Below are 8274 nucleotides of genomic sequence, written 5' to 3'. Positions count from 1 at the left end.
CGGGGTGTTTGCAGGGATAAAGTGTCCCGCAGTGAGGGGGGGGGAAGGAATAGGGTCGGACCTTCCTAAATGAGAATTGTTTACATACCACTGGTATGCAAATACTCTGCAACAGGGAGTAACGGTGTGTGTGTGTAACACTGCGAGAGACCCGCCGGTTCCAGCCCGGGCAGAGCAAACCCTGGAGGGGGCTGAGCCCAGGGGTGAGCGATGCTGGGCAGCAAACACGGAGCGTGACCCCCGCACCGCCGCTGCGCTGCAGCCCCCGCGTTGTATAACTGCTATCGGAAGTCAATCTGGCTAAAATCTGTGCCGGTTTAAAACTATGCTTTGTCTAAGGCTTGAATTTTTTGTTGTTGGAAAGCTGTTCTAATTAAATAGCTCGGTGACGCGTCTCGCAGCCTTTCAGGGCTAAAAATGTTTTTACCACATGAAATAGCGTAGCTCTCCAAAGTCAGAAATGTCTGGTGTGATATTGCTAAATAAATGGGAACAGCAGTGGTGGTTGTCTGAATTATAGGCATGCAGTTGGAGCACAAACAAGTCCCTGCTACTGTTTTCTCTGTAAGCTACTTTTTGCCAAGAATCTCAAACGCTGCTTTGTTTCTTTGAATCCTGGCCCAAAAGTTTCCAGCTCAAGAATGAATTTGCAAGACTGTAACTTACTTAAAACTTGCATGAAGGGAAATTGATCGTAGGCTCCTGTTTAAGCAAGCAAATGCTTCTAGACTCTGAGGAGAGGGGATTAAGGTAATGTCTCAGTGGCAGGGAATGGAAGTGCTGTGACTGTCTTACTGGAGCTCTTTCTGCGTTTGTACCTTATATAAATACCTCTCATGTGAACTTGGTGTGCCTGTGCAGGTTTTCATGGGTGTTACAAGAACATAAAATATTGCCTAGCCTGGGAGAAAATGGGATTTAATCTTGTGTTCTTTGTTGTGGGTACTTTAATGCTCTTGTCACTTTCATTTAAAAAAAAAACGAAAGAAAAAACCCAAACATTCCTGAAGGTGCTTGGCTGTCATTGGGCACCAAAGGGAAATGGCTGGGCTCCAGCATGACTTTAGTGCCCACCTCCATTAGGGGAAGATCCGCTTGCTTGGCGCAGGGAGTTCGGGTGGGTTTATAGGGACCTGCAGGCCTGGGAGATCTCTCTGCTGATCTTTGCTGTTGGAGGATTTTGTCTTTCTGCCCAGAACCATGGATCTGGCAGAAGGGGGTGGAGAGCAGCATCTCGTTTCCATTGGATGTAGGGCAGAGCGCTGCCTCAGCTGCTGTTCCCTTCATCCTCAGCACATGTCTCGGCGCTGATGCTGTTCCTTCCAAGGTGTTCAGAGTTGTTCCTTCTGCGGGGTTTACAACTTTCTTGGGGTCACTTTATATTGCTGCACCTCACTTTCCTGAGCATCAAGTCTGGGTGGGAATAGCTTGTTCCTGCCAAGAAGTGATGATAAATTAATTTATTTTTACCAGTTGTTTGTTGAAATGTTGAAAAAGCCTCTGGAGGAGGCTTTGGGTATATACAGTAGTGAGGTTATTTATAAGTGTCCAGCTGTCGGTGACATCCTGGAATGTAGTGACCCTTAGGTTTGGATAATGTATTTTCAAAGCTCCCCAGATGCCTGCTTCCCTTGTGCAGTCCTCCAAAGGCCTCTGTCTCCAGCACAATGCAGTTCCCTTGAAGTGCTGCTGTTAGAAATGACCAACAAAAGCAAATGAAAGGAAGCTTCCCCCATAGAAAAGCTGCCTCTAAGGCAGCAGAATCACAGCAGCGGTGCTCAAGACCGCCTTTGTTTTTGTGAATGTAGTGCTTGTGAGAGCTGCTGCCTCCAGCCCCTGGAGAGGGAAGGTTTCTGCTGATGCGCCGTGAGAATGTCTCGCCACCGCCGTGTCCGGGGCTTGGTCTGCAGGCTTGGTTGCTTCTGGATACCCGGGGCCATTTGTCTTCATTACAGCTACCACCAGAATGGGGAAAAAAAAGCTGGGAAAATTTGTTTTGATTATGAAATACTTTAATTTGTCCTCAGAGCTGCTCCATGGCCTGTTTGGCCAGCGCTGAGCTAGCACATGGGATGAGCTGTGCTGGAGCAGCCGCTGGCAGCGGTAGCAGGGATGTTGGTATGATGAGCAGGAAACAGCCCAACCACCACATGCGAGCGGCAGCCAGGGAGTGCGTGAAGTGCAGCAGGGGAGTGCAGAAGCTCTGGAGGAAGCCAGGAAAGCTGGAAGGAGAAGAAGTGATGGAGAAGCGACTGAAGATGCGTAGGAGAATAAATGGGCTGAGATGTGAGACCGAGACTGTAAGATGGTTTCACTTTTGAGAGGCTTTTGCAAACCGCCAAACCTGTTGCTTTCTGTTTTTAAATGAAACCCATCGACCTCCCGAAATGCTGTCGCTTATGACTGTGCGTGGGCGAGGGGTTTGTGAACACAGACCCGGTGAAGGGAGCCCTGGGTCCGTGCAGGTAGCGGTGTAAGAGCTGTGGTTGTGAGGCTGCTGTCTACGTGCAGTCCTGAGAAATGTCCCTTCGTGTTCGTGACGGCTAGCCAGGCTTTCACTGGTAGCTTTACTGTAAGTTAATGCTCCTTAGAAGATCTTGCCAGAAAAAACAGTGCCTTACACAGAGGAAGGCTGAATAACATCTTCCTCCCTGGAAAGAGACAATGAGATTTTTTTTTTTTTTTTTTTTTCCTCGCAGGGAGTTGCTGGGCTGTGGGGGGGTCTGGCCAGTTTGGCAGCTTTGTGGGACCGTTCCCTGTTTGCACACCGCTGCCTTCATGTGACCTGCTCCTGACGCTGGGGGAGGAGAGGGACCTTTGGACGGTGCCTTTATCGTAACCTGCCTGGGTTGTGATAAACTTACACATTGCTGCTGTTTGCTGTAAGCTCACGTTTTCTTACTGAACCCCCTCCTGGGTGCGAAGGGGCCAGGGTTACACCTTGGTCCGTGGAAGATGAGGCACAGGCTGAGAACAGCTCTGTGTGCCCTGGCTGGGGCAGAGCCAGAAGTTTTATTGCTGCAGGTCCTAAACATAGGCTTACATTTTCTTTTAATCAAATTCTCAAAGAAAACACTTCCGTGGCTCAGTTCCAATGGAAACTGGGGTTTGTTTGGATTCGGACATTCTCCCTGCCTTGTTTTATTCCCAGCCGGCAGCACCATTTGGAAGTTGCAGGGTTAAATTTCCTTGTCTGTTTTTGTCGTTCAATTGTTTTACCTTTAGCCTGGAAAAACTCAAGTGATTCCCCCATGCAGCGTGGAACAGAAGTGACAGATTTTCCTCCAAGCTGGTAGCATGTCCCAGGAAGCGAGCCCAGCGGGAGCAGCCCTTTCCCTCCCTGCCCTGGCCAGCTCCTCTGCCTCTGTGTGTGCTGCTTTTTTGGGCAGAAGGGATGGGGGAAAAGGTCCTTCCGTTGGAGGAGACAAATTGGTGGTTGCTTCTCCGAGCCCCACGATCCCTCCCCGGGAGGCTCGCCTGTGCTCGTGCAGGAAGCCAGCTCTGACTGTTTTGACCACAGGACCAATGAGCTCAACCACAGTCCAGCACAATTAAACGCTTATTTTGAATCTATGCACTGGGAACAAATGTTGCCCAGAAAAAGATTTTTTTAGTAGTGTATTGGGTTTTTGTGTTTTGTTGTTGTGGTTTTTTTTTTTTTTTCTCTCCTTCCCCACTGCGGTGCTGTTGCTGCCGGTGAATCCGGAGCATCTCTTCCTCTTTGCAGCAGAGATGCAACATGTTGTTCTGCGTGGGAGCTCCAGAGCTGCTCTTAACGGCTCGTCATCGCAGTGGGTGGAAGGATGTGAGCTGATGAACGCTGAAGCCGTTGGTGCCCTCTCCATCGGCAAAACAAATGCAAGCCTGAAGAACAAGGCTCTTTCAGGAGGCTGGCGTGGTGGCGGGCTCGTCGTCAGCGCTGCGGTGGCAGCTGTCAGCCAGTCTCCAGCGCTGCTGGAAGGCCAAAAGCTCCCTAAATATTCTCTTCTGTGGCAGGACAGCCGTGCTGTCACCAGCTGCAGGGAGAGCTGCAGCCCTGTCTCCGGGTGCCCCCGCTGTCCCCAGCCCCATCGTCTCGAGGCAAGCGACGTGCTCTGGGGGTGGGGCTGTTTGTCTGTCTGCGGGAGTGACCGTCCTGCTCGTCTCCTTTCCTCCTCCTGCTGCTTTGGCTCCGAGGGTGGGAGGGGAAGAAGTGGCATGATGCTGAATTGGCTTTTCCTGGGTTGTGCAATTCAGAGAAGGAATTTGGGAGGCTGTGGGACCGAGGGTGTGGGCACGGTGTTTACACCCCGCCTGTGTTGGGCAGGGGCACGTTACATGATTAACTCGGATTAATCAGAACACGTCTCAGGCACACTTCAGGCTGTGGATGGGAGAAGCTGCCCTGCTTGTTTTGGATTAGCTGCAACCTGTAGAAATAGTGTCCTGTCCCGTGTTTGTGTTTTGATGAGGTGTGTGTTCATGCACAGCCTGCTTGTTTCTCCCCTTCCCCACATCTGTGTAGCTGCAGCAAACTCTGGGTTTATACCCCAAGCTTTGTGTCTGTATTCATGTGTTGTAAAAGTGTCAGGTGGGTAGGAGAGCCCATCTCTGCTCCCAGAGCAGCTCAAGTAAGGAGAGGAAAAAAAAAAAAAACAAAACCAACAAAAAAACCCAAAGAAACCCCACAAAACCCTGATGCTTTTCCTTCATCCCAGCCACGTGCTTTCCTTCTAGGTGTCTCCCCTGGTTAAGCTGCCATGCTCGCCTCCAGCTTGTGATGTTTGGATGCAAAAGGTGAAGCCAGACGGGGACCTGGCCTCCTCCAAAATGGGGTGACAGTGGCAAGCTCTCTTTTCCCCATCTTCTGCAGTAAAGAGACTTTCAGAGGGCTGGGGGAGAGCGGTGTCGGTGAGAACCGCAGGGTTCTCGGAGGCATCCCTTGTCGCCGCTCTCGGCTTGCGGGGAGACCAGGGTTGTGGAGGCACCACTGTGTTTAGATGTTTAGATTCCTTTGTGAAGCCAAAAAGCGCCTGTCTCCCACACACATGACATTCCAGAGATGTCAGACAGCTCCGGAGAGGTCCCCACGGAGCGCCCTGCCCCGGGGCTCTGCCCTCTCTGGTTTTACAGCCTCCAAACCAGACTCACAGGAGCTGCGGGGTGATGGAGCCAGCGCTGGATTCCCACTGAGGGGCTTGGGGCTGCTCCCGACCTCCCCTCGACGCTGCGCGAGGGGCTGGGATGAGCCTGTGCCACTGCCGCATGACGTGTGCAAGGAAACATGCGGGGAATGTCTCCGGCGTTGTCCACAGGCAAGGGACGCTGCTGTAACGGAGAGGCAGGACACGTCCCTCGGCTCGGTTCATGTCTGCCTGCGAGGGCTGTGCAGGTGTGCCTTCAGCTGCGGGATGGTGTGAAGCATGTTCCCAGCGCTCGTGTTCTTCGTGCTGCAGAATCGAACCTTCCAGCAGCAGCAGCCGAGGTTGCTCGGGTCAGTTGCTGGGAGAGGAGACTGACTGTGAAGTGTTAATAGCGTATATCGGCGTTAAATGGCATATATTGGTATTAAATAATAGATATCGGCGTTAAATGGCATATATTGGTATTAAATAATAGATATCGGCGTTAAGTGGCATATATTGGTATTAAATAATAGATATCGGCGTTGACTGGCTTATATTGCTGTAGGCGCTTGATGCGCGTGGTTCAGCTGGGGTCACAGGGACATCGCTGGGTCTCTCGTCCAGCCCCTGCTTACAGCGGGGCTGATCCTAATCCAAGTTGATCCTGGTTCTCAGCCCTGCCCCAGTAGAGAGGTTGCCCTGGAAAGCTCTCCTTCCCCCGCCTCCTGCGGGAAAGGTGTTTCCAGCTCCTATTGGGGAAATATCAGTTTATTCTGTAGTTTCGCACGGAATCAATACCTCTTTCAGCTTATCTTTTTGCTACGCACTCCTATCAGAGGTTTTATTTTTTTTTTTCTGTTGCCTTGAGTCTGCAGGTGGAAGGCATTCTGTGCTGATGCACGTGGAGGCTTTCCGGAGGCATGTGTAGATGGGAGGTGCAGCAGCAGCAGCTTCTTAGCATGATGCCTCTGGTTTAGCTGTTGGAGCGGAGCGGCTGTGGTGTGTGAGACTTCCCTCTCTGCTGTCTTCCAGGCAGTATCGCTGGGAGACTCGTCCAGTAGCTGGCGGAGCTGTTTGTGGAGATGCTGGGAGAGGGTTGCGTAAGGCAAAGTGGGAAAAAGCCTCCAGTAGTGACCAAAACTCCTGGGTTCCCATTATATCTCTGTTCCCCTGCCTAAAAATACACTGAATAATAGCACTTATTGTAATCAGGCAATAAATTCTGGAAACGTATGTGGGAATTTAGCTGTGTTTATTTTAAGTGGTAACTAAAACAAATAATCTTGGTGGCTGATATCCAGCGTGGCTTGTTCCATATGATGGGGATCCAGAGCCTTTTTCCCGCTTCAACATTTCTTTTTAACTGCCCCAAACCTTTTCCATGCTGCTCCTTAGGGGCAGGCACTCAATTCCTCTCTTGGTTTTGTCCCCCAGGCGTTTGTATTTGCTGAGCGTCTCCTGTTCCTCGTGGTGGGGAAGGGGAGAGATGCTGCGGGTCAGATCGGTTGGGTGCAGGCTGGGGACGCACCCGCTGCCTGGGGTGGACTCGGGAAAGCCTCTGACCGGGGAAGGGGATAAGATCAGTCTCTTGGCAGGGTTAATTGCGAAGTTCCATTAAATTGAAAGCCTCAGCACGTTCTGAATAAATAAAGGAACAAACTGGGGTGGTCTGGGGTGTTCTGTTTGCCTGTGTTTTGGGTTCTTTTCTAAACAGGCTGAAGGAGAAGTTGTGTTTGTGTTTTGGGCTTCGCTTGGTTTTGAATAGCTCATGGGGGATGGAATTCTCAGGCCGACAGCGAGCTGAACTTTCTCATCCTTTAAGGTCACTTTGGAGGAAATGTCTCTCATTTTTGGTTCTATAGTTTCCTCTGTTTTGACCAACTTTCCTTATTCTCAAAGGCAACATTCATGTTTGCAAAACATTCTGTCCGTGCTGCCCAGCAAATCCCGGTCTGCTCCTTTGTAACCTCTCATCCAGGGCTTGTGACGGGGATAAAATGCACATTTAATCCTTTCTTAATTAAGAAAGACCTCCCAATTAATTAACTAGGCTTCATAAATGTTATAGGGAAATCGCTAAATAGCAGCTTAAGAAAAGGGAGCATGTGGGAATTTTGCTTTTAGTGTAAAAAGTCTGAGGAATCCACGCCAGAAACAGTCAGCTTGTTTGCAGAGAATTAAATCCGATGTTGCATTCACAGGTTGGGAATGTATCATCCTGGGTGGATGTTGGATAGGAAGAGGTGAGAAGCTTTTACTCTCCCTTCAAACTTAGCTCCGAGACTCAGCAAAAACTGATGTTCTACGCCCGTGCCAATTCATTCGATTCCGTGGATGTATGTAGGACTTTTATGTCTTGTGATTTATTTATTTTTTTTATTTTTAAAGGAGGAAAGGCTGCTGAGACTTCAAGCTGAAGGCAGTGCCGGCTGTTTGCTCGCAGATGCTAAAGCGAGCAGGCTGGTGTGGAAGGGGAGGATGGCGAGCGTGCCAGTCCCTGCTGCTGGGAGCTCTCGGCACCCGGTGCGTTGCTGGGCTGTCGGTACGAGGTGTGCCGCAGGGATCGCAACACCGCCCTGGCAGCCTGGGTGCAGGAAGGCAGTTCAGGAGTTGGCCTGAGGAGTTCCTCCCTTCAAAGGAGTTTTGCTTTCTTGCCTGAACCCCTGTCCGCCGCCTGATGGGTGGGTGACGACAGCGCGTGTTCAGCACGCTGGGTTTTTACGGGGGTGCAGCAGAGTGTGTTCTTCCCCGAGACTGGCCTGGGGCATATGGGACACTGCAAAACATTGATACTGGACCAGGGATTTATTTTTTTTTTAATTTGTTTTCCCAAGATGCTGACCATTGCGGCTCCCCATGCACTTGCTGGTCTCAGGGTTTATGAATCGCTTTTGAAAATGGGTCCAAAAGCTTTCAGGAAAGGTGTCGCTTCAGGCAACATAACCTTTAGTTAGCCCCAAAGGACAGAACCTCAGCTTTTGAGTCCTCTTGCCTCTGTAATGCAGAGGGGCTTTCAGTTTTATTTGGCGTGTTTTGGTGGTGACTCCATCGCTGGGTTCTGCGGTGATGTTCCTGCCTGCCTGGAGCGCAGCTGGCGGCCGGAGGGATGTGAATAAAGGCTCGAGTGTCTGGGAAAATTCTTGGCATTCTTAGGAGAGCGGTTATAAAG

The sequence above is a fragment of the Pterocles gutturalis genome, unplaced genomic scaffold (genome assembly GCF_000699245.1).
Source record: "Pterocles gutturalis isolate BGI_N339 unplaced genomic scaffold, ASM69924v1 scaffold967, whole genome shotgun sequence".
Taxonomy (NCBI): Eukaryota; Metazoa; Chordata; class Aves; order Pterocliformes; family Pteroclidae; genus Pterocles; species Pterocles gutturalis.
The sequence above is the reverse complement of the archived record's forward strand: the minus strand, read 5'-3'. Positions refer to the sequence as shown.